The sequence below is a fragment of the Aotus nancymaae genome, unplaced genomic scaffold (genome assembly GCF_030222135.1).
Source record: "Aotus nancymaae isolate 86718 unplaced genomic scaffold, 86718_ANA_hifiasm-v0.15.2.pri h1tg000058l, whole genome shotgun sequence".
In the NCBI taxonomy this organism is placed as follows: Eukaryota; Metazoa; Chordata; class Mammalia; order Primates; family Aotidae; genus Aotus; species Aotus nancymaae.
In genome coordinates, this window is record NW_026988472.1 from 30,927,310 (window position 1) to 30,951,216 (window position 23,907).

Here is a 23,907-nt window from a genome sequence, read left to right on the forward strand (position 1 = left end):
TCAACTTCAAAATATTGAAGATCCACATTGATACTAACAGGGAGAGGCCTAACAGAATAAAATGCAAAATTAATCATGACTTTAAAAAGGAACACAATCAATAATTATTGCATCTTACAGAAACTTTTGTTTTTGTTTTTAATTTACTTTATGCCAAACACAGGACTTGGTCCTAGGAATTTTTTTTTTAATTTAGAAAGTTCATTTTGCCAAGGTTGAGGATGTGTGCCTGAGACATGTGCCCAAGGTGATCAGGGCACAGCTTGGTTTCATATATCTTAGGGAGACATGAGACATCAATCAATATATGTGAGATGTACATTGATTCCATCTGGAAAGGTGAGACTGCTGGAAGCAGGGAAGGGGCTTACAGGTCACAGGTAGGTGGGAGACAAACGGTTGCATTCTTTTGAGTTTCTGATTAGCCTTTCCATAGGAGGCAATCAGATACACATTTATCTCAGTGACAGAGGGATGACTTTGAATAGAATGAGAAGCAGTTCCCAGCTTGACTTTTCCCTTTAGCTTAGTGATTTGGGGGCCCCATGATTTATTTCCCCTTCACATTTCCCCCTTTTCTTTTAAAAATCTTTTGGAGAAAGCATTTTAGAGGAAAATGAGGAGTCTCTAGTCTCAGGCTTCTTCTGATCTCTCATGGCTAGGATGGTTTATTCCTAGATGGGTAGGTCCTGAGTTATTAGGAAAGCTGATTTTTAGCAGGTTGTGAAGTCTCATGTCCTACGAAGAGAAAACAGCAGGAGGAAGGGAGAAAACAACAAACAAAGGAACAACCCTGGAAAATCGATATAGGCTACATTACTCTGAAGTCCGTAATACATCAGTAGGCAGGTATGAAAGTGGCTTATGTATGTAAATAGTTTGCTGTTATTTTCTTCTGAAGTTTAAGTTGTCTAGTTTCGGTTTGCAGGACTTAAAGAAAGCACAACTCAGTTTTCCGTGCTTTCAAAATAGGAAAAATGTGGGGGAAAACCTTACATTATTTTGGAAACTTGTAGCCAGAAAAATTAGAATTCAGTCCAAACTCTGTAGAAAATAATAAAAATAAAAAAACATTAGGCAAGACATTAAGGAGTTGGTTAATGCTTCAAGTAAACATTGTTAATCTGACACAGGGGCCCATATGCTGGTTTTGTCTTAGTGTCCCTTTGACATTAATGGTGAATTTACAGAGAAACTGAACTTTTTTCATTTCCCAAAATCGGCCCTTACAATCTCACATGCCCACCTCTTCTGTGATAGTCCCCGGGCCTTGAGTTGATTTTCAGAATAACCTGATAAGTTTTGTATCACTTTCAACAAGTTACTATGAAGAAATTGATGACAAAAATGGTATGTGTAAGCCTTTTAATTTTATAAAGCCACTATATAGTAAAATAATTTTTAACAATATTTAAAAATCTAAACCTCATGGAATATTTAATTTCAAAGGTGTGCTTGGCTTTTGCTATAATTTATACTTTATTCAAGCTTTTAATGCCTGCAAAGATTTTGCTTTTTTATATGCAGTAGGCAACAAGTATCATAATGAGATTAAAATGCTAGATTTTTTTTCATTTTCATATGTTGGTATAAATTTATTATACTGATTTTATGGCATTAATAAAACTTGTATATCATATAGATATTTGGACCAATAGATCTAGAATTTTCATAAACAGCTGACAGGTATTCTTGTATTTTATATAAAATGTATTGGTGCCATAATTTCTTACTGTATTATTCATTCATTCTTATTTAGAAGCAAGAGGGAACTGATACAAATGAGTAGTAGTTACCTGTTAAATGACAGTATCCAAAATAGAATAGACTGAAAATATCACAAGATATAATGTATTAGGCTCAAGTTAGGTAGTCTCCAAGCAATGGACAGTTATTCACTTTGCCATCTCAGAAGAAGGCAAGCACAAAAAATGATAAATAAAAACTGTAAATATTTGTAATACTTCACATACTAGATAAGTCATACCTAATTTTTTTTTGTATTCAGAATAACAAAGCATAGGAATTTTAACAGTCTATATAGAGATATTTGATATGATGATAATAAGTAGTTTCCACTGAGAGATCTTAGTAAGAAAATTAAAATGTTAATCAATGAAAGATAAAAAGAAAATATCAATTTTATTGGCAATATAGATAACTAAATAACCTGGAAATTCTCCTGCTATAATAACCTAGGGAGAGATGTTTCTTATCTTTAAGCTACTTATTATCTTCAGTCCCTATATTCAACATTATTTTCAGCTACCTATCCTCAACAAAGGACACATGATATTTCCACAGATAAAACCTTGATGAACTCAGTACACCAAATTTAAAAGCACATGGGAAAATGATATATTATGAGCAAAATTTAGCAGACACATACAGAAAAGAAATGCTAAATACTGGAAAACTCGAGATACTAAAACAAGCAACTAGCAACATTTAAATACATATACTTGAATATTTTAAGACATAATTATATAAATTTTTAAAAAGTAATGAATAAGTTTGTTGCAATATTATTCACAATACCCAAAATAGGGAATCAACCTAAGTGTTTATCAACAAATGATTAAAGAAAATGTGATATGTATACACAATATAATACTATTTAGCCTTAAAAAGAAGGAAATCCTGTCATTTGCTACAACATGGATGAACTTGGAAGACATTTTGTTAAGTCAAATAAGCCAAGTACAGAAAGACAAATACCACATGATTTCATTCATACGTGGACTCTAAAAAAGAGAAACTTGTAGAAGCAGAGAGTAGAAAGGTGGTTACCAGAGACTTGGGAGGGAGGATATTGGGCAGATGTTCAAAAGTTACAAAATTTCAGTTAAACAGGAGGAATAAGTTCAAGAGATCCATTGTATCACATGGTAGTATATGGATTATAGTTAATAATAAGGTATTTTATTCTTGAAAATAGCTAAGAGAGTAGATTTTAAGTGTTCTCACCACAAAAAAATTAGTGAGGTAATGCATATGTTTATTAGCTTGATTTAACCATTCTACAACTTATACATATATCAAAATATCATGCTGTACACCAGATATACAGTATTTGTCAATATAAATAAAAAAAATGGAAAAAAGAATATGATATTATTTTAATAAGAAATAAATATTGAAAATAATGGCAAAAAAAAATGACAATTACTTTTGCACCAACCTAATAGAAGACCTGGAATTGAAAGAATAAACTAAAGTTCAGACAGAGTTAAAGAAAGTGTCAGAACAATATAAAATAGGTCTGAATTTCACATAAAGACATAAAGATAGGGGAAATATGAAAAATACGTAAAGACACATAGAGATGTGTCAGTTTCCCAAGGCTGCCATAACAAATTACCACGAACTGGGTGGCTTTAAAAAAATCCCAGAAATGTACTCTCTCACAGTTCTGGAGGTCAGAAGTCCCAAATCAAAGTGTCATTAGGGCCATGCTCCCTCCAAAGGCTCTAGGAAAGAATATTTTTTTACCTCTTCCAGCTTTTGGTGGCTTCACAGATTCCTTGCCTTGTGGCTGCATAACTACAATCTCTATCTCCATTTTCCCATAGCTTTCTCTTCCTTTCACTATGTGTCTCTCTTATGTGGGTCTCCGATAAGGACACTTGTCATTGGATTTAGGGCACACCAGGATAATTCAGGATGACCTCATCTAGACATCCTTAATTACATCTGCAAAGAATCTTTTTCCAAATAAAGTCATATTCACAGGATCTGCTGGCTAGGACATGTCTTTTAGGGGGCCACCATTCAACCCACAACACGGAATATAAAACTAAGTTCTAACATTATTTTTAGTATGCAAATTGTTATGAGTTAATATTTATTAGTTGATATAGCTTCAGCTATTTGTAAAGCAAAACATCCGAAAATATGAGAAATAGACAGAAATACCACAAAATAGAATGTTTTCACTTATATCTGTTAGTCCTAGACAAAGTAAGCATATAACATATTTGTAGAGAATTTTTCCAGAATAGGGAGTCAGAGGACTTCTAGAATCATCACAAAAGCTTACCCAACAATTTTGAGCTACAGAATATCCTTCCAAATGTTATTTGACACATTAACAAGTAGAAACATAAATAACTATTAGAGCAAAGAGAAAGCAATAAAATGTGTTGGAGCTAGAAAATAACAAAACATTGGCCATTGAAATCTTTGCTATTTTGACTAAACCAACTTATTTTTATTTATTTATTTATTTTACACAATTATTTATTTATTGAGAGCCTCCTCTCCGCCCTTGCAGTCTCTAGGTCACTTTTTCCACTTGTAGATTTTGCGCGCAAGCCCCAGAAAGATAGCTGGGGGCAGGGGCGCTGCGTACTGTTCAATGAGACCCATAATGTGGTTGTAACTGTCTTCCTCATTCTGCGAGAACACAGCTGGCAGATCCAGCTCCTCATATAACGCCTTCACTCGGGCCACCTTCTCAGTCTCCTTCTGCCCGTAATTTTCCTTCAGGATCTGGCGTTGTTGCGCAGTGGATCGTTGCAGACACTGGACCACCAGCCAGCTGCATTTATTGTCCTGGATGTCAGTGCCAACTTTGCCAGTCACACTGGGTTCCCCAAAGAGGTCAAGGTAATCATCCTGAATCTGAAAGAACTCTCCCATCTCCAGCAGGATCTTCTTAGCATTGGCATGCTCCTTCTCGCCATCAATTCCCGCCATGTACATGGCTGCAGCTACAGGAAGGTAGAAGGAGTAGAAAGCTGTTTTGTACTTGACAATAGATTTGTACCTGTTTTCAGTGAATCTGCCGAGATCCACATTGCCCTGGGGGGCTGTGATGAGGTCCAGGGTCTGCCCAATCTCAGTCTGATAGGAACTCTGCAGGAAGAGCTCAATCAGGTTCAGGTAAAAGGGCTGCTCCCGGCAGTAGAGCTTCAGCAGGTGGTAGATACATGTTTCCAGAAGGATAGCATCATTGATAGCATCCAAACTCACGCCTGGCTTCTGATACCAGCAGATCTATCCCCGGCAGATGAGGGATGAATCCATGATGTCATCTGCCACCAGGAAGAAAGCTTGCAGCAGTTCCACACACCAGCCCACAGTCAGGGCCCGCTGGAGACTATCAGCATCCTGTTTCCTTGGCTCCATGAGCTCCTGGAATGCTACTAGCACCGTCAAACCCCAGTGATACTTGCCTCCAATGGTGTTGTACTCCAGGACCTCCTTGAGCCGGGCAATAGCATCTCCTGTCTCTGGGTGCCCCATCTCGTCCTCAGTCAGCACCCTAACGATCTGGGAGAAGTGCTGAACGAAATCCTGCTTTTCTTGGGCATAAACATCTGATTTCTGGTCTCCATTCATTCTGAGGGAGGAGCAAAGGGCTCTGTTCCTGGATGCGGGTTCAACCAACTTATTTTTAATAGAAGTTACAAACAGAAAGAATTAAGAAAAATGGGGGAAAGGAAATATATGAACTGGTAATAGCTAAGGATTATCCAGAATTGAAGAAAAACATGAATGTGTAGATTCAATAAGAACAAGTCCTAAGAAATGCATACCTATATCATTATGTAAATAGAGTAATCTAAATAAAATAGAGTATCTTAAAAGCAACCATGGAGCAAAACATGTTAATTTCAAAATAATAAAAATTATATTGAAGAAAAATTATTGAACATTAGAAGCTAGAAGACATTGGAATAACATCTTTAGTCAATAAAGAAAGGTTAATCTATATTCAGAGATAGGATTAAAATATCATTTCAGACTAAGAGGGTTTATAACTGAGGAGTTCTTGTTTCCATATACACTAAAGGATGTATATATAAAACAAATAAATAAAGACAACAAAAATAACTGAATGATGCTTTCCCATGTAAAACAAATGGCAGGCAGTGAAGAGGAAACACATGGGTACATTTAATTAAGCATTCACCCTATGAAACAAAATAAATATAATGACTAAATTGGAGTTATAAAATCAATATTAAAAATTTAACAAAAACTTTATGTAGACTTTTTTGTTATTTCTTTCTTGAATGAAGTGAGATCTGCCAAGAATCAGTATAACAGAAAATCTACATTTTTCTTGGCTATGCTTACAAGTCTCTTAACTGATATTTCATGGTCCTATTTCACTGAAATAGAGGCTAGTGTGCGCAATTGCCAGCCATTTTCAGCCAGATTGCAAACACAGAAAAGGCAGAGCATTCTACTAACCTTGGACCTGTCGGGAAGGTAAAATTGTAGGATAATGGCAAACACACACATTATGGAGATTGCTGATGAGTGATTAAAATGTTAAAGCATATATCTGAAAGTGGATATGGAACGATGATAGTGGGAATCGGGCTTATGAGAGGTGCTGAGGAAGCAAATAGGTCAAGTAGGGCTCAATGAGGTCTAAGCATAAAACAAATGAAATTTATTATGGGTATAGTAGACATAGTGGGTATGTAAGTTAGGTAATAGAAGATTTAAATTTAAGATTTCAGTACTACAGCTTTTCTGAGGAAATATTCCTCCATTGGAGTGGATAGTTGAAGTAATGATGAGTTGAAGGTCACTGGAGAGAAGGAGATTAAGTACCTGAGAGTGTAAAGTTTTGATAGGTAGACATTGAAATAACCAATGATAATAGCAGTGGACAAAAGTGAGGCAGGTGTTAAAGTCTTTAATAAATTAGACAGACTTACTGAGATGATGGTAAATTATAGCATAACGGATGGCATGATTGTCAAAGGGAGAGAGGTATTGCTTGGTATTTAGGGATGTCTATACTGAAAGTAGTGGTGGAATACACTGTGTTCTCTGAAATACATGAAATAGTGGAGCATATGCAGTACACCATGAGGAGGTATTAGAGAATAGCTAGGCTTTTGAAGTAGCTCAGATATAAGGCAGGGAAATAGATGGCATATTTAGTGAAAGGAATGAGAATTTAAAGGCATTTCTCCATAACCAAGGGCTCTGAGAAAAGTCCTTACAGGTAGAGACAAAGTGAAAAGGAGATCCAGGTGAGAAAAAGCAATCATGGGCATACAAGTCTTAAGGCAGGCAGATAACAGGAGTGGCTAATGTTTTGGGCTGTGACCAAGCATTGCAGGCATATAAAGCATGTTGGGATTGGTTATTTTAGAATGCATCCAAATTGTTTTTCTCAGCAGCTCAGTGGTAGAAAGGGACCACAGCAGCCTCCAGGTCATGAGATCCAAGATTGCAGCTTCATCACATGAGAATTATTGAAAAAACTCCCCCAGGCTATGGCACAAAGTTCTCAGAGTGATTTAGTCTTTGGCAATGATATAATCTATTTTTCATCTTTTGCGAATATGTCTTCACAATATTTTAGAGGCAAATTGGGATGTATTGCATTGGGACCTGGCTGCTATATTAAGGTGAATTTTAATCTGGAATTTATCTAACATTCCTTTTCATAGGACTGGCTCGATAGCTGGGAAATAGCAGTTTACCAAATCTTCCCCATATAAAAGCTAAAATCCAAAGAATTAAGTGTAGTTTGTCCTGGTTGGTCCTGATAAAAACTCTTTTTCTAGAGTGACAGTGGGTACGTTATTTATTATTCTAGTAGTCCTAGTGTAGAACAAGGTAGAAATAGAATGTCACCTGGCTCATGCCTGCAATCCTAGCACTTTGGGAGGCTAAGGCAGGAGGATCGCTTGAGCTCAGGAGTTCAAGATCAGCCTCGGCTACAGAGTGAGACAGTGACTCCATTAAAAAGAAGAAGAAGGAGAAGAAATAGAATGCCACTTTGTACAAAAATGGAGATTTGATTTGCTAATTTTGGAAATAATTATTTTTAAAAAAGGGTTTAGATTGTTTGAAGATACCAGTGTTGTATTACTATTCTTGTTACATGCATAATAAATTTAGAAGCTAAAGGATGAGGTGCTCACTAATGACAATTGAGGAAGCTCAATCTGAAGAATCTACTGCTAAATAAAGCCAGGGGACCTTCAATGTCTCAGGGCAGTGTCCCAAATAACCATTATGTTGGCTCCAGTGTACCTACAACTTCCTCAGGTAGATTATAATACAGAGAAGTAAACGTTAAGGAGCATGATAGGAGCAGTGGTGTAGGAGCTAGGAATAGGTGGATAGAGAGCATGCAATTGAGGATAGTCCTTCTTAGTGGACAATTCTAGAAAGACAGTAGTAAGATCATATCTCTTGATTATCCTATTTCAGGGTCACAATGACAAATAACCACAAAGATTATAAGAAAATTTATTTATTTTTTTATTTTAATGAAATCTAAGTAATTACTTTTTATTTTTATTTTTTATTTTTTTATTTTTTAGATGGGGGTTTCACCATGTTGGTCAGGCTGGTCTTGAACTCCCGACCTCAGGTGATCCGCCTGCCTTGACCTCCCAAAGTGCTGGGATTAAAGGCGTGAGCCACCACGCCTGGCCAAAAATAATTTATTAAAGTGACCTTGGTGTATGGAATACTATGCAGCCATAAAAAAGAGTTCACGTCCTTTGCATGGACATGTATGAAGCTGGAAATCATAATTCTCAGCAAACTAACACAGGAACAAAAAAAACAAACACCACATGTTCTCACTCATAAGTAGGAGTTGAACAATGAGAGTACATGGACACAGGGAGGGGAACATCACACACTGGGGCCTGTAGAAGGGTGGGGGGTAAGGGGAAGGAGAGCATAGGATGAATACCTAATGCAGGGGGGGTTAAATCCTAAATGATGGGTTGATAGGTGCAGCAAACCACTATGGCACATGTATACCTATGTAACAAAACTGCATGTTCTGCATAGTATCCCAGAACTTAAAGTAAAATTTAAAAAAAATCCTTGGTGTTAGAGGATGCCAACTTTGGTAAGGAAATGGGTTACAGTTATCATCATCATGGTGAAACTTTCTTAAGCATTTAGATTAACCAGGCAGTTTTCTACGTATTTTTAAATTTGGTGCTTCCCTAAGGACCAATCTTCAATTTAGATAAGGACCTTGTGCTAGAATGAAACTCAGTGCACTGCTTCCTTCACTGAGAAAGGCTCACTGTGAAAAGCAAAAAGTTAGCTAAATTGGATACTGTGCTTAGTGATGTAGTTGATTTACATTCCGGCATCCTTGTCTCATTGCAGCCTGTAGTACTAGTTCATGGACAGCCAGCCAGTATGTGAACTCGGTGTAGCATAGTTTTACATGTATCATTTAATTTAATCCTCAAATCAATGTGGTGAGGAATAAGTATTAACCCCATTTTATAAGGAATTGAGATCCAGGGAGTAAGTGTAATTCACTCAAGATTGTGCACTTACAAAGTGCTGGTTAAAGATTTTCAATGCAAATTGACTCCAGTGTTCTCTTATTTAATTATGGTACTTTACTGATGTTCAGGATATTAATGGACTTTAGAAGCTTTTACACAATAATTTTTAATGAAATATCATGGATATATAAACATATAAAATAGATAAAAGTGGATATGTCTGGTTTGACTTGAGAAAGCAGGGAATTTGACATCTTACCTACTAAAACTCCATGAAAACCACTCACCTTATCCTGTGTCTCTATACACAGCTTGGAACACTCCAGACAAGATATCCTATTGGCATCATTATTAGAGCCAAAATATTTTGCTTTATTCACTTTACAAAAGAACATGTGTGTGTATATATATATATATACATATATATATACACACACATGTTCTGTTTGTACATATTCTGTTTGTACATATATATATATTAGAGTGCACAAATAAATATATATCAGAGTGCACAAAATACAATTCCATTTTGTGGATGAAAACTATAGAGAACAGAACGAAAGGAAATACATATTTAAAAGTCTGGGAGAACATTGATAGAACCTACCCCAAATCCTGTGTGGGAATATCTTAACTCCTCGTTGCAATGGCTCCTGTAAGTTGTTTTTCACCATATCTTTATTGGCAGAAGGAATCACTGGGAAAGCTCAGATGTGATAGAAGAAGCATGATTCTTCAGTCTATTGCCTCTGGCTAAGTAGGTACATGTTTATTCCATTTAAAAGAATTTTTTGGAGGGTGTTAAAAGTATATCAATATTTTTACCATTTTATTAAGAACACCATGTTAGGGTCAGTTGCCTCAGGTTTTTTTTTTTTTTTAAGTGTAAATATGTTGTTTCTTTTACTGAAATAAGCTTTTCTTAAGGCCCAGAGGGATAAAGTTTGAATTGCATCTGTGATTACCGATGTTCCTAAATTGAAGTTTGCATACACTTAAGGTTCTACAATGTATTAAAGGAATCATCAACAAATCTGTTAAGTTTGCATTTCTTCCAGGCAAAAGTTAAAAATAAAAATATAGAGTTAACAAAGAGACATTGCAGTGTGAAAATGTTTTATATAAAAATAACCATATAAACCAAGTAAAATAGTTACATGTCATAACCTTATTTTCAGTAAAATAATTTTATACCACATGTGTGACTATTCTTAATAAGTGATCAAGCAAAACAGCATATTGATGCTAATTATTTGGCTTATCCCCCTCAAAATATTTCTTACAATATGCTTCCATTACTAAAACCTTAAATGAAAAAGCTACAATATCATTCAAATAAATATTCCTGATTATGCAGTTTGCCATCAAAAGAAAATGCATTATTAAGTATCAGAGCATTTGCTAGCTCCAGTCACATTCTGCTGGATAGTAGTTACTGCCATTTGCCACGACATAATTTACACCCCACTCAGACCTAACTGCTTGTAGCTTCTAAAACAAACAAAACTGTCGAAGTCTCGGGTGCTTGCTGACACTGTTCTTTTTCTCTGGGAACCACATTCCACTTCTAATAGAGTAATTAACGCTGCCTGCTGTAACAAAACAAAAGAAAACAAAAATTCTCATAATCTTATTGTCTTAACATATGAAAAATTTCAGCATTTTATCAAATCTGTCATTTATCATAAGATGCATCATTTTGTGTAGAGTTAAGAAAAATACCAAATTATTCTAATTAAGCAATGGCACATTGCTTTCTTATCACCTTCATTTTAAGACATACTCTGATTACAAAAAAAGTGAAAATGTGTGTGACTCCTCAAATCTTTCCATAGGATCCCTTCCATCTGGATTGCCAAGAAACCAGGAGAGAAAGAGGGAGGTGGGGGGGCGGGTGGAGAGGGAGGTGGGGAGAGAGAGAGAGAGAGAATAGCAGTGGTTGTTTCAAGAGCCAGCCATTTATTTTGGTTAGAATGTGTTGTCAAAAAAAGTTAAAATTGACTACAGAACAGTGAACAAAGGGAAATGATATAAACAGTACTTCACCATGCAGTCAGATATTATCAACAGTGGTGAGTTAATATTGTTAGTTTTGAGACTAGTTATGGTTGGTATTTTTAGAAAAATAATTTAAGAAAACAAAAGAATACTATTTTTCTAAGTAGGAGGAAGTTAAGAAAACAAATATTCAAAAGAAAAACATATAACTTTAGATTTGCAAATGTTTTAAAATATATTCATTTCTCTGTAATTACAAAGTTTGAATCTTTCAAATGATATGTCTGTGTAGAAAAGCAGGAATTAAAAATTTTAAAGAATCTCTCATTTATCTATCTAGCAAGATTTGGGTACAAATCAAAATAAAAAGGTTGTATATATACATATTAATATATTTACCATATAAAAATATGTATGTATGTGTGTGTGTGTGTATATATATATATATATATCACCAATGATCATTAGCATTGTTGAGCCACACTGTATGTCAGGCACCATGCTCACTGATTTGCAATAATATCACAATAAATGTTCACATCAAGCAGATGAAGTAGGTGCAATTAACATATTGTTTCATAATGTGAAACCTAAGGCATTAGAATTTCATGCCAATATTATACAATTACAAAGTTGTGGAGCCCAAACAGTTTGGCTCCAGAATCTAGGTTCTTACCCTCCACAATACTAGATTATTTCTGATAACACTGAAGCATCAATTATGTGATTCATATCTAGAGAAAATAAAGTCTTAATAAATGTCATACCTCTTGTGTGTGGATATAAGTAACTTTTTATAGTACATAATTAAGAATAGATTAGAAACATTTTATTTCTATTCCTGCCACAGATGTACAAACAGAATATAGCCATAAAAACCAGCAGACAAGCATTCTACACAATAATTGTAGTTTTCCAAAATGTCAAGGTCAAAAATACAAAGAAAAGCTGAGGAACTGTTCCAGAATAAAGGATAAGGAGACTAAAGAGGCATGACAACTAAATGAAAGCATAACGTTGATTGGATTCCAGACTTGGTGTGAAGAGGGATAGAGAAAAAGGAGATTATTGGGGAAATTGACAGAAATAGAATATGAGCTGAGATTTAGATAATGGTATTGTATCAATGTTAAATTTCCTGTACTGTGGTTATATAGAAAAAGTACACTTGTTTTTAAGAAATAGATACTGAATAATAAGATAATGTTAAAGCAAATAGGGTAAAATGCAAATATAAACAATTGAGAAATGCAATGTTGGGAATAAGGGGATTTTCTTGCAACTTTTCTGTAAGTGTGAAATTATATCAAAATAAAACACTAAATTAATGGAATAGAAGAATGTATGTTATCAATTATTTAATTCGTAAACTTACTAAAATATAGATTAATAAACCATCAAACGCTACAACAGGCACTAAGGATCAAATGAAATTGAAACTAATATCAGGAATGTAATTATCTGAGAAGAAATACTTGAAAGTAATGAAAACCTTCAGTTAAATAGAGAAATGGGATATATTAGTTTAATTGTTTTTTAATGAAAAAAGTATCAAGAGAATAAAATAATATATTCCAACTAATAGTATTATTAAAATATGTTGGCTTCATTCACATAAAATATCCATTTTAACCATAATGTTTCCTTTCTTGTGGATTTCTGTGTTGGTAACATTTTTTGAATAATACGTTAGGTACTTTCAATTTTATTATTTTTAAAAAATTTACATAATCATTCTCTGAGTTGTGTTATTATTTCCATTTTGTAGATGAGTAAACTGAGGCTTACAGACACTAAATAATTTGCTGAAGGGCACACAGGGAGCATTCCTCTTGGATTTCACACCTGCATCAGCATGATTTTAATCCCATATTTTTTTTCTACCGTAGCCTTTGGCACTCAGCACAAGGTGATTCATTAAAATATATTAAATTAAAATAAGCAAGATCATTTTCAATGAAAAACAAAATGAGATTCCTCTGGATGGCAAAATGGGTTTTGAGCTGTGCTTTTGTTATGAAATGCTACCCCTTTACAAATTAGAAGTTTGATCTTTAAACAATGGCTATTTTCAGTCTGTTTACTGGAGGAAATAGACTAAAAATGGAAAGAAAGAATATAAGGAATAAAGCTCTTATCCAATAATGTCCTAGACATAAAGGTGGCTGATTAACTGAAAATTTTCACTTCTCACATAGATGGTCTGATACTGAACAGCTTCAACACAGTTTGCTTAAAACCAAATGATACCTTTGAGACCTTTTTCTACCCCCATAGCAGCAATGCACCTTAAGAAACCCTCACTGGCAGGATTCTGAAAGCTGCTGCAGTGTTTTGTATGACAAAATATCTGACAGGAACTCCTCTCACTGGGACAACCATTAGGATCCCAGGAAATATGCCAATAGACTAAGCGATCCATCAGCCTAGAAAGATGTGCCTCCTTGGCTTTTTCACTCTATTTTATACAGAATCATAAAATAAATGTGAGCCATTAATATCTGAAATACTTTTGAAGAACTACATAATTATTTACTTAACTATTTAGTAAAGACAATGACTTGTGTTAAATAATTATTTAATACACTTATTGCTTCACCACAGTTATTTTCAAAAGTGCGTTAGAATCACCTGGGAGGGCTCTTTAAAAGCAGATTGCTGGACGCCTTACTTTCAAATCTCTGGTTTTGAATGAGGCTTGATAAGTTACATTTCTAACAAGTTCCTAGAGGATGCTACTGCTAATGGTCTAGGGACCACACTTTGAGAACCGTTGGCCCAAAATATATGTAAAATTTTTAGATTTGCAAACTAAGATTCTTCATTGGTTTTCTATAATCACCTAAAATCTTTTGTATTCAGTAAAATATAAATACACAAACATAACTATCTTGAAAAGACTAAATCTCAAGATTTGTTAACTAACCCTTGGACCTAGATCTTCCCTATTCAATACAGTGGCTCTTAGATATATGCAACTAGTTAAATTACTTAAAATTATGTAAAAAAAAAAAAGTCCAGTTCCGCAGTCATACTAGCCATATCCAAGTGCTTAACAGCCACATGTGGCTAGTGGCTACTAGATTGGACAGAGAAGAACATTTTCTTCATCAAAGTAAGTTGTTTTGGATAGTTAATAGCGTCTTCCTTTACTTTTGTAAGTAGCTTAAACCCAGATCAGCCTTTTGCATAAGCAGAGCAGGCAGACCCATCTGTAGTGAGATTTCAAGCATTTGGCCTTCCTCACCATCCCCCTCCAGCTCGAAGCATCTGTGTATAAGTGCACACATATGCACACACCACACACACACATACACACACAGTTTTTTTTCTCATTCAGCAGTTAATATCTAAAAGTTAATCTTTGTGGCTTCAATCCAATTTAAAGACTTACATACTGGGAAAGATTGCCTCCTACACATTCTAATCATGTGAGATATACTCTGTGAGTTATAAGAGTTTCATAAAGTTCTCATTTGAGGGCATAAATGATAGAAAAAAAAATTTGATCCCTGGATGTTGGAAGGGGCTGATAGAAAACAGGAGAATAAACCATTTTATGAAACCTGTAAAGGCTTCGATTTAACTTCATTTTCTTCTAAATCAGCCTGGGTATTACTTTGCAATCTTTCTGTGGTGCCAGTTGGGCTGTGAGGAGTGGAAAGCAGAGAGCTGTGAGTTCCTATAAGGAATGCTGTATGCCCATGTCCCCACTCTACTACTCTCCTGTGGTACTGTGTGACATCTTTGGATCTCAGTGCCTTGTTGATAAAATAAAACCAATTGGAGTGTTGTGAAGAGGACATGAAGAAAGTGTGCTTGAATATACTTAGTACACTGTCAAGACTTATGCAAATTATGTGTATGCATTCTCTCATGCTATGAGAGATCTTCTGGTTGTGAAAGAAAGCTGATAAACAGCTTGACAAGAGAGTATGGCAGTGCAACCCCAGAAATTCTCATCTCTGTGAAATAGACCTGTCAACTGAGTGCTCTTCACAGAGCTGTGCAAAGATAAACAACAAAGTATTTCAATCTTTTAAAGCGTTACATATTTCACTTAGATGTATAAAATCAATATGTTGAGTAGGGTTGTCAGATGACCCTGTATGTCATTCATCCGCCCTTGTGTGATCTTCTGCCCTTGAGTGTGAGTGGAACCCTTGAACATAATAAGGTATTTCTTCTATGATTATATGAGATTACACAGAAAAAGGAGTTTTACAGATGTCATTAAGATCTCAAGTCAGTTGATGGTAAAATAGGGAGATTATACTAGATGAGTCAGACCTAATCAGATGAACCCTTAAAAGGCACTAAGGGTACCAAAAATATAGTTAGAAAGAATGAATAAGACTAAATATTTGATAGCACAACAGGGTGACTATAGGCAATAATAATTTAATTGTATATTTAAAAGAATAACTAAAAGAGTATAATTGCATTGTTCATAACACAAAGGATATATGTTTGAGGGGATGGATACCCCATTTTCTAAGATGTAATTATTATGTCTTGAATGCCTATATCAAAACATTTCATGTACCCCATAAATATATAGTTATTATGTACCCAAAAAAAATTAAAACAAAAAAATTCAGTCCTATTAAAGGACTGAATCAGCCAGGCACAGTGGCTCCTGCCTTAATCCCAGCATTTTGGGAGGCCAAGGCAGGCAGATCATGAGGTCAGGAGATGGAGACCATCCTGGCTAACATGGTGAAACCCCGTCTCTACTAAAAATAAAAAATTGGCCAGGCATGGTGGCATACACCTATAGTCCCACCTACTTGGGAGGCTGAGGCAGTAGAATTGCTTGAACTTGGGAGGCAAAGGTTGCAGTGAGCCGAGATCACACCATTGCACTCCAGCCTGGGCAACAGAGTGAGACTTTGTCTCAAAAAAAAAAAAAAATTGAATCAATAATTAACAACCTTCCCAAACAGAAAGCACCAGACCTGGACCAGTTAACTGATGAATTCTACCAAACGTTTACTTATTTATCTATTTATTTATTTATTTAGAGATGGAGTCTCTCTCTGTTGCAGAGCCCGGAGTACAGTGGTGTGATCTTGGCTCACTGCAACCTCTACCTACTGGGTTTAGGTGATTCTCCTGCTTCAACCTCCCAAGTAGCTGGGATTATAGGTGTATGCCACCATGCCTAGCTAATTTGAATTCTACCAAACTTTTAGGGGAAAAATTATACCAATTCTATACCATCTCTTTCAGAAGACAGAAGCAGAAGGATTATTCGCTAACTCATTGTATGAGATCAATATCACCCTAATACCAAAACCAGACAGATATTACAAAAAAAAAAAAAACTACAGACCAATATTTGCATAGACATAGATGCAAAAATCCTCAATTGAATATCAGAAATGAAATCTAATACTGTATAAAAAGAATTATATTCCAAGACCAATTGGAATTTATTCCAGGTATATAAGGCTGGTTCAGTATTTGAAAATGAATAAGGCCAGGAGCAGTGGCACACACCTGTAGCCCAAGCGCTTTGGGAGGCGGAAGTGGGACAATCACTTCAGCTCAGGAGTTCAAGACAAGCCTGGGCAACATGGCAAGACCCCATGTCTACAAAAATTTTAGAAATTAGCAGGGTATGGTGGCATATACTTATAGTCCTAGCTACTCAGGAGGCTGAGGTGAGAGGATTGCTGGAGCCAAGGAGATCGAGACTGCAGTGAGCTATGTTCATGCCACTGCACTCCAGCCTAGGTGACAGGGCGAGATCCATCTCAAAAAAAAAAATAATAATAATAAAATAAAAAAAATAAAAATAAAAAAAAATAAAAATTATAAAAAGGCACTGAGCTCTTCATAATGCAGGAAATTTGAAATGTGAGGAATTTAATGTAAGAGAGTCTCTGTTGCTGACACTGAAGATAGATGGGGCCTACATGGCAAGGGTTGTGGGAGGTCTCTAGAAGCTGAGAGTAGCCCCAGATGGTAGCCAACAATGGAATGGGAAACTCAGTCCTACAACCACATAGAACTAAATTCTGCTAACAACCTGAATGAGCTTAGAAGAGGATCCCAAGCTCCATATGAGAATGTAACTGGTCAGCACCTTGAGCTGAGCTTTGTGAGATTCTGAACAGAGAACTCAGTCATGCTATGGCAAACCTCTGACCTATAGAAACTGTAAGCACATAAAGAGGTATTGTTTTAAGCTGCGAAATTTGTGGTAATTTGTTATAGAACAACAGAAAACTAACACTGTGGACAATCACTTTGTATTTTTAGAGAAGAGAGTTTGTAACATTTTTATTTTTAAAGTATTTGAAATAATAGAATGTTATTAATATTCAGTGTAATTCAATTCCTCAGAATTCAGAGGAGTTAAGGGGGAAGAGAGTACACAGTGAGGAGACAATAATTCCTGGGCTCTAAATCAACAGGTCTGAGAATGTGGCCCACAGATAAAGCTATCCAGGAACATCTTTCAGCGGTTCTTGGGAAAAAATTAAAGTCAAGACCACTAGGCCCATACAATGAATTTTATGAGATTTTATGGATATACAGCATGAAAATCAGGTAATAGCCTCCCAAAACAGACTTAAAGAGAAAAACATATGCATAAATATATTAATGCATCTGTGATTACCAAAGTGTCAATAATACCCTAAGCTTTCTTACAATTCTTTCATCTTCCATTCAAATAACATACAATGTTCTGGAGGAATGAGGATGGAGAGAACATTATTGAGAGGTATCTATGTTCTGGAAAATCTAATATTCCAAAATGGCCATGATCAGGCTACTTTGTCATCTTAGGCTACACATCCAGTATTTTGATTCTGTATTATTATTCTTTCTTAAATAATTACTATTATTTTAATTAAGGATAACCAATTATCCTAACATCTATCTTTGGTATTCAACTCAGTTATCCACAAAATCAAGAAACAAAAGACTTTGCTTATTAAAAGTCATCCTGGCTGGGCGCGGTGGCTCACGCCTGTAATCCTAGCACTTTGGGAGGCTGAGGTGGGCGGATCATGAGGTAAAGAGATCGAGACCATCCTGGCCAACATGGTGAAACCCTGTCTCTACTAAAAATAGGAAAATTAGCTGGGTATGGTGGCACGCACCTGTCGTCCCAGCTACTCAGGAGGCTGAGGCAGGAGAATCGCTTAAACCCTGGAGGTGGAGGTTGCAGTGAGCCAAGATTATGCCACTGCACTCTAGCTTGGTGATAGAACAAGACTCCGTCCCAAACAACAAAAAAAAAGCCATCCTGTCTTAACACTTGAGCCACAAAAATGATTATAAGATTGAACATTTGAACATTTCCTTTTCTTTTCTTTTCTTTTTTTTTGAGACGGAGTCTCCCTCTGTCGCCAGGCTGGAGTGCAGTGGCACGATCTCGGCTCACTGCAACCTCCACCTCCCCGGTTCAGGCAATTTTCCTGCCTCAACCTCCCTAGTAGCCAGGATTACAGGCGCCTGTCACCACACCCGGCTAATTTTTGCATTTTTAGTAGAGACGAGGTTTCACCGCGTTAACCAGGATGGTCTCGATCTCCTGACCTCGTGATTCACCCACCTTAGCCTCTCAAAGTGCTGGGATTACAGGTGTGAGCAACCACGCCCGGCCCGAAGATTGAACATTTTCTATTTTTCTCAGTTAACTGCAAATTTTCCTCTGACATTAATATTAGACTGCCAAATATTTAATTATACTATTTCGCAACACACATGAATCCATATTTTTAATAATTCTTCAATTTCATTCTATTAAAGCGGGTTCATTGATCTACCTTTGAGAAGCAATCAGCAGTATCATTAATAGAGTACATTAAGAGTGACTGAGAAGTAGTTTGAGCACACCTAAAAAAGTTACCAAGTCTGCCTATAGAACCAATGTCGACAGTAAACTCCTGGTATAGGGATTTCTTTATCTTGAAAATGATCTCATAGACATACATGGTGGTGTTTCTGAAGATTGTTTCATGAACCACCCATATCAGAATCACCTAGACAGCTTGTTCAAGCACACATGACTTGGCCTCACCTCCAGTCTACTCAATTATAATTTCTGGTTTTAGAGCCCAGATGTTTGCATTTTCAAGAATCTCCTTACAAGGTTATTATGAACATCCAAGTCAAAAAATAATAATAAATGGAGGATAAGAATTGCAGTTGTTTGGCTTCCTCACAAAGTGCCTAGACCCTTTCAATCTCAGCATTCCTTCTCTTGTGAGCTTCATGAGGCTTATTTTCATGAACTCTGCTCTCAGTTTTAGTGACAAATATTACCTTGATATTGAGTGTATTTCTACCTTCTATCAATAATATATTTCAATTAAGAGACTATTTCCAACTTCTCTCAAGTTTTGTAAATCTCTTCAATTTCTCCCAACTTTATTCAGAATAGTAGATCACCTAAAAGGCTTTTGAATATGCTATCACTAATTTTTGCCAGGTAGGTTAAGATGCTAGGAAGTCTGTGCTTCGGGGCTTCACATTGTTATATGGTACAGTAGCAGAAGAAAAAATGGTAAAATTTTTAAAAATGACTTTTCAGTACAAAGCAAGTTGCATGAGAAGTTCTATTAAGTCAAGTCATGAGATTACGTGATTAGCATGAAACTTCTGGGAATCTAAAGAGGGATAATTAACTTGTGTAACCATGGATGAAAAGAGTCCCCCAAAAAGTCAAGTGGTGACTTTTTACCTATGTTTTTCATATGAAAAAATATATATGGGCTGGACGCAGCTGGTTGCCTCCAGTTACTGCGGAGGTGACTCACTTCATTCCAACGTCCTGCTACTTTGCTTCTGGAGGTCATATTTCTCTAAAATCTTCCAGAAAAAAGTCTTAAGGCTGCCTTAGACATTTTTCCAGTCCAGGTCTTAAATTTTTTCCTCCTCTTCCCCATTAATAACATGAGTATGGATCCTCTTTGTTCACAAAGCCTGCCTTTCTCCGAAGCATCCGACTGTGGAAAATCTTCACCTATGCCTGTGATTTGTGGGCCTGAAGAAAATTATCCAACCTTGCAAATGTGTTCTGCTGAGATGCCTCACACAGAGACTTGTCTCCCCCTTCCTTCCTCCATGGATCTGCTTATTCAGGCAGCCCAGATTCTTCCACCAGTCCCAAAGGCAGACAACCCACTGCTGCAGAGAGTAGCACTGCAGCAAAGGAAGACAAGGTCCCAGTCAAGAGACAGAAGACCAGAACTGTGTTCCCTTCCACCCAGCTGTGTGTACTCAATGATAGATTTCAGAGACAGAAATACCTCAGCCTTCAGCAGACGCAAGAACTTTCCAGCATCTTGAACCTCAGCTTCAAACAGGTGAAGACCTGGTTCCAGAACCAGAGAATGAAATCTAACAGGTGGCAGAAAAACAACTGGCCAAGGAATACCAGTGATGCGACTCAGAAGGTCTCAGCACCCACCTACCCCAGCCTCTACTCTTCCTACCACCAGGGATGCCTGGTGAACACAACTGGGAACCTGCTGGTATGGAACAACCAGACCTGGAGCAATTCAACCTGGAGCAACCAGACCTGGAACATCCAGTCCTGGAGCAACCACTCCTGGAACACTCAGACCTGGTGCACCCAGTCCTGGAACACTCAGGTGTGGAACAGTCCCTTCTATAACTGTGGAGAGGAACCTCTGCAGTCCTGCATGCAGTTCCAGCCAAATTCTCCTGCCAGTGACTTGGAGGCTGCCTCGGAAACTGCTGGGGAAAACCATAATGTAATACAGCAGACCACTAGGTATTTGAATACTTCACAAACCATGGATTTATTCCTAAACTACTCCACGAACATGCATCCTAAAGATGTGTGAAGATGAATGAAACTGACATTACTCAGTTTCACTCTGGGCACTGGCTGAATCCTTCCTCTCACCTCCTCCCCTTCCTCATAGGATTTTTCTTGTTTGGAAACCACGTGTTCTGTTTACATTATGCCTATCCAGTCAATCTGAACGGAGAGTGGGGTATGGTTGGAGCCTAATCAGAGATGTTTCTTTGTTTTTTCCTGTTGGATCTTCCTGGGGAAAAGACATTTTAATAACCTTGGCTGCTAAGGACACCGTGATAGAAGCTGTCTCTGGCTATAGATAAGTAGATCTAATACTAGTTTGGATATCTTTAGGGTTTAGAATCTAACCTCAAGAATAAGAAATAAAGTACAAATTGATGTAAATAAAAGAAAAAATATATATGAAAAATATAGTTGAAACACACACACTCACATGTATAAATAAATTAAGTCTAGAGAATTTCTGTAACCTAAGGCAGTGGAGTAGGGTAGAAAAATTGGGGGCTTTGGAGATGGATAGACCTATAATTGAATTCTGATAGTGCTACAGTGTTTCATTCAAACCCTATGTGTCTCGGTTTTGTCATCCTAAAATTCACCTTCCTTTTATCATAGGGTTTCCAAATAAAACATAGGATGCTCAGTAACATTTAAGCTGCAGGTAAACAATGACTTTTTTTTTTAGAATAAGTATGTCCTATAGAATATTTGGGATATATTAATACTAAAAATTATTCGAAGTTTACCTGATAATAAAATTTAGCTGGGCATTCTGTACCTTATGAAGTTTCCTAACTCTATCTTAGATATAAAATTACACACCTCTAAGGATTTTGGGAATAGTTAAATAAGTTGGCACATGCAAAATGCATGAATGAATGCTTGGCAAATATTCGTCACTACTGCATGCCATTCTACTATTCCTTTGCCTTAACTTCTGCCCCAGTTTGAGCACTCCATATAGGTAGAAGTGCTGATACAGAGAGCTCTACTGGCCTTCAAAATTTCCTATCTGATAAAACACAACTTTTATAGCTAAATTTCTATTAGTTTTCATAGCTTAGCTATAAGTAGATTAATAAGAAAATAATTACTTTTCTTAGAATAGGTACATTCTCATATTCTACCTTAAAAATTAGCCTCATAGAAAATGTGAACTAAACAATTTTTATTTACTCTCTCGAACAAGTTAATAAATATATCTAATAATTACCAATGAATAGTCCTTCTTATTAATATGAAATCTCTAGGTTAGAAGTAGGGTATATTACAGAAAAAGTTATTTCCTTTGGGTCTATCTCAACAATTTCTGAAAAACTTTATGCAATTGCATAAGCAGCTTTTCTCATAATGCAGAAATATTTCAGCAAGCCAAAACAGTAAGCCAATATCTGTATTACTTCTTCATAAACTAAAATGGTCTTTCAGCCTGAATTCTAGTTGTGATTTTGTTGACATGAACTTTTGTATAGAAAGAAAATTTTTTGTTGTTAAATTTCATGTTAGATACTTATATAAATAAGTCCATATTAGTGCAATGAAAATTGGAGATTTGTTTATTATCATTCACATGAAATTGATGATTTGATTTTCAGTTGGGCTGTATTCAGCAGATCCAATTAATTTGAACTTCCCAGCACAGTTCAGCAAATATGGCTAAGTGATTTTCAATTGTCCTCAGGCAATGATTAGGAGGAGGATAATTTTTCTGGCCTTTTTACATCAAATATCCCAATATTTCAGATTGAATATGTCTAATAGTAAAGAGACATATAGTACTACATACTACAGTAAAAGCTATGTGCTATTAGACATAGACAGAACAAAGGAAAATGAAACAGGCTGCCTCTGGTAACTTATAACTCATTGAGAAGATAAGTTTGTAATTACTTATCTTTCTGGAGTTTTGAGAATATTCTTTTCTTCAAGTTCCATATTGGTTTCTTAAATCTCAGGAGATTTTCACTTAACAATTATGTCAAATTTTGGTAGAGATACTGTATCAATTGATCACTAGATTGTGTAGTCCCCAACTTTTTCCTTCTTTCAAAGTTCAGGGACTTTCTTGTAAGGGGGAGGAGAATGAATGTGAAACAGATGGCCTACTCTGCTAAAGGAAAAACAGTTCCCTCAACAATGTGACCCTTTCAAATTGTAATGTGGATAGCTGCAATTCATTTGTGATCTCTTCCTAATCCTATCTCTCCAACAGAAAAGACCATGTCTTCTAGTAGTAGCATAGGTCCCACTGGGTCATATCCCTCGAAAATTTCCCAGCTTTTTAGACAAAGATTGCTCTAGGTATGTGTCAGAGAGTCACCTTGGAAAAGAACACAAATAAATAAAGTTTATTGTAAGCTTAATCAACTGTGTCAATTTGCCATGCACTTTTCTAAGTACTCTCCATATATTGTCTCTGTTTATATTCTCCACAAACCTGTGAGATGGACATCATTATCATCATTTAAAAGATAAGATAACTGGAGCACAAAAAATGTAAGTAGCTACCTAGTATCACAGGAGAATGAACTAACTAGTGGAAACCAGATTTGAACCCAGGTAGTCTTATTTCAGAGCCTCTGCTCTTATTTTTATACCATATAATTGCATATGAGATGGTTACTCATTCATAATTCAGCTTTCTTCAATCATGAAACTATTACTATTGAGTAGCACCCAAGTTAAATCTGGTATCAAAAGTGTTAGCCTAAATTATTGTCTTCCTTATTGTCTGTCACTTGTCTTTAGTTTCTCGGCACATTCAGCCATTCAACAAATATTTATGGAGCATCCATAATGTTTTGGGGATTATTTGAAACTTCAAGGTAAGGATGCAAATAAAATAGAGCTTTTGACTTT

General features: G+C 36.1%; 2 pseudogenes; one reads left to right on the forward strand and one right to left on the reverse strand.

Annotated features, from left to right (window-relative positions):
- Positions 1-4,281: 4,281 nt before the first annotated feature.
- Positions 4,282-5,343, reverse strand: LOC105714799 (farnesyl pyrophosphate synthase-like; annotated as a pseudogene).
- Positions 5,344-20,153: 14,810 nt separating this feature from the next.
- Positions 20,154-21,070, forward strand: LOC105714798 (homeobox protein NANOG-like; annotated as a pseudogene).
- The last annotated feature ends 2,837 nt before the right edge of the window (positions 21,071-23,907 follow it).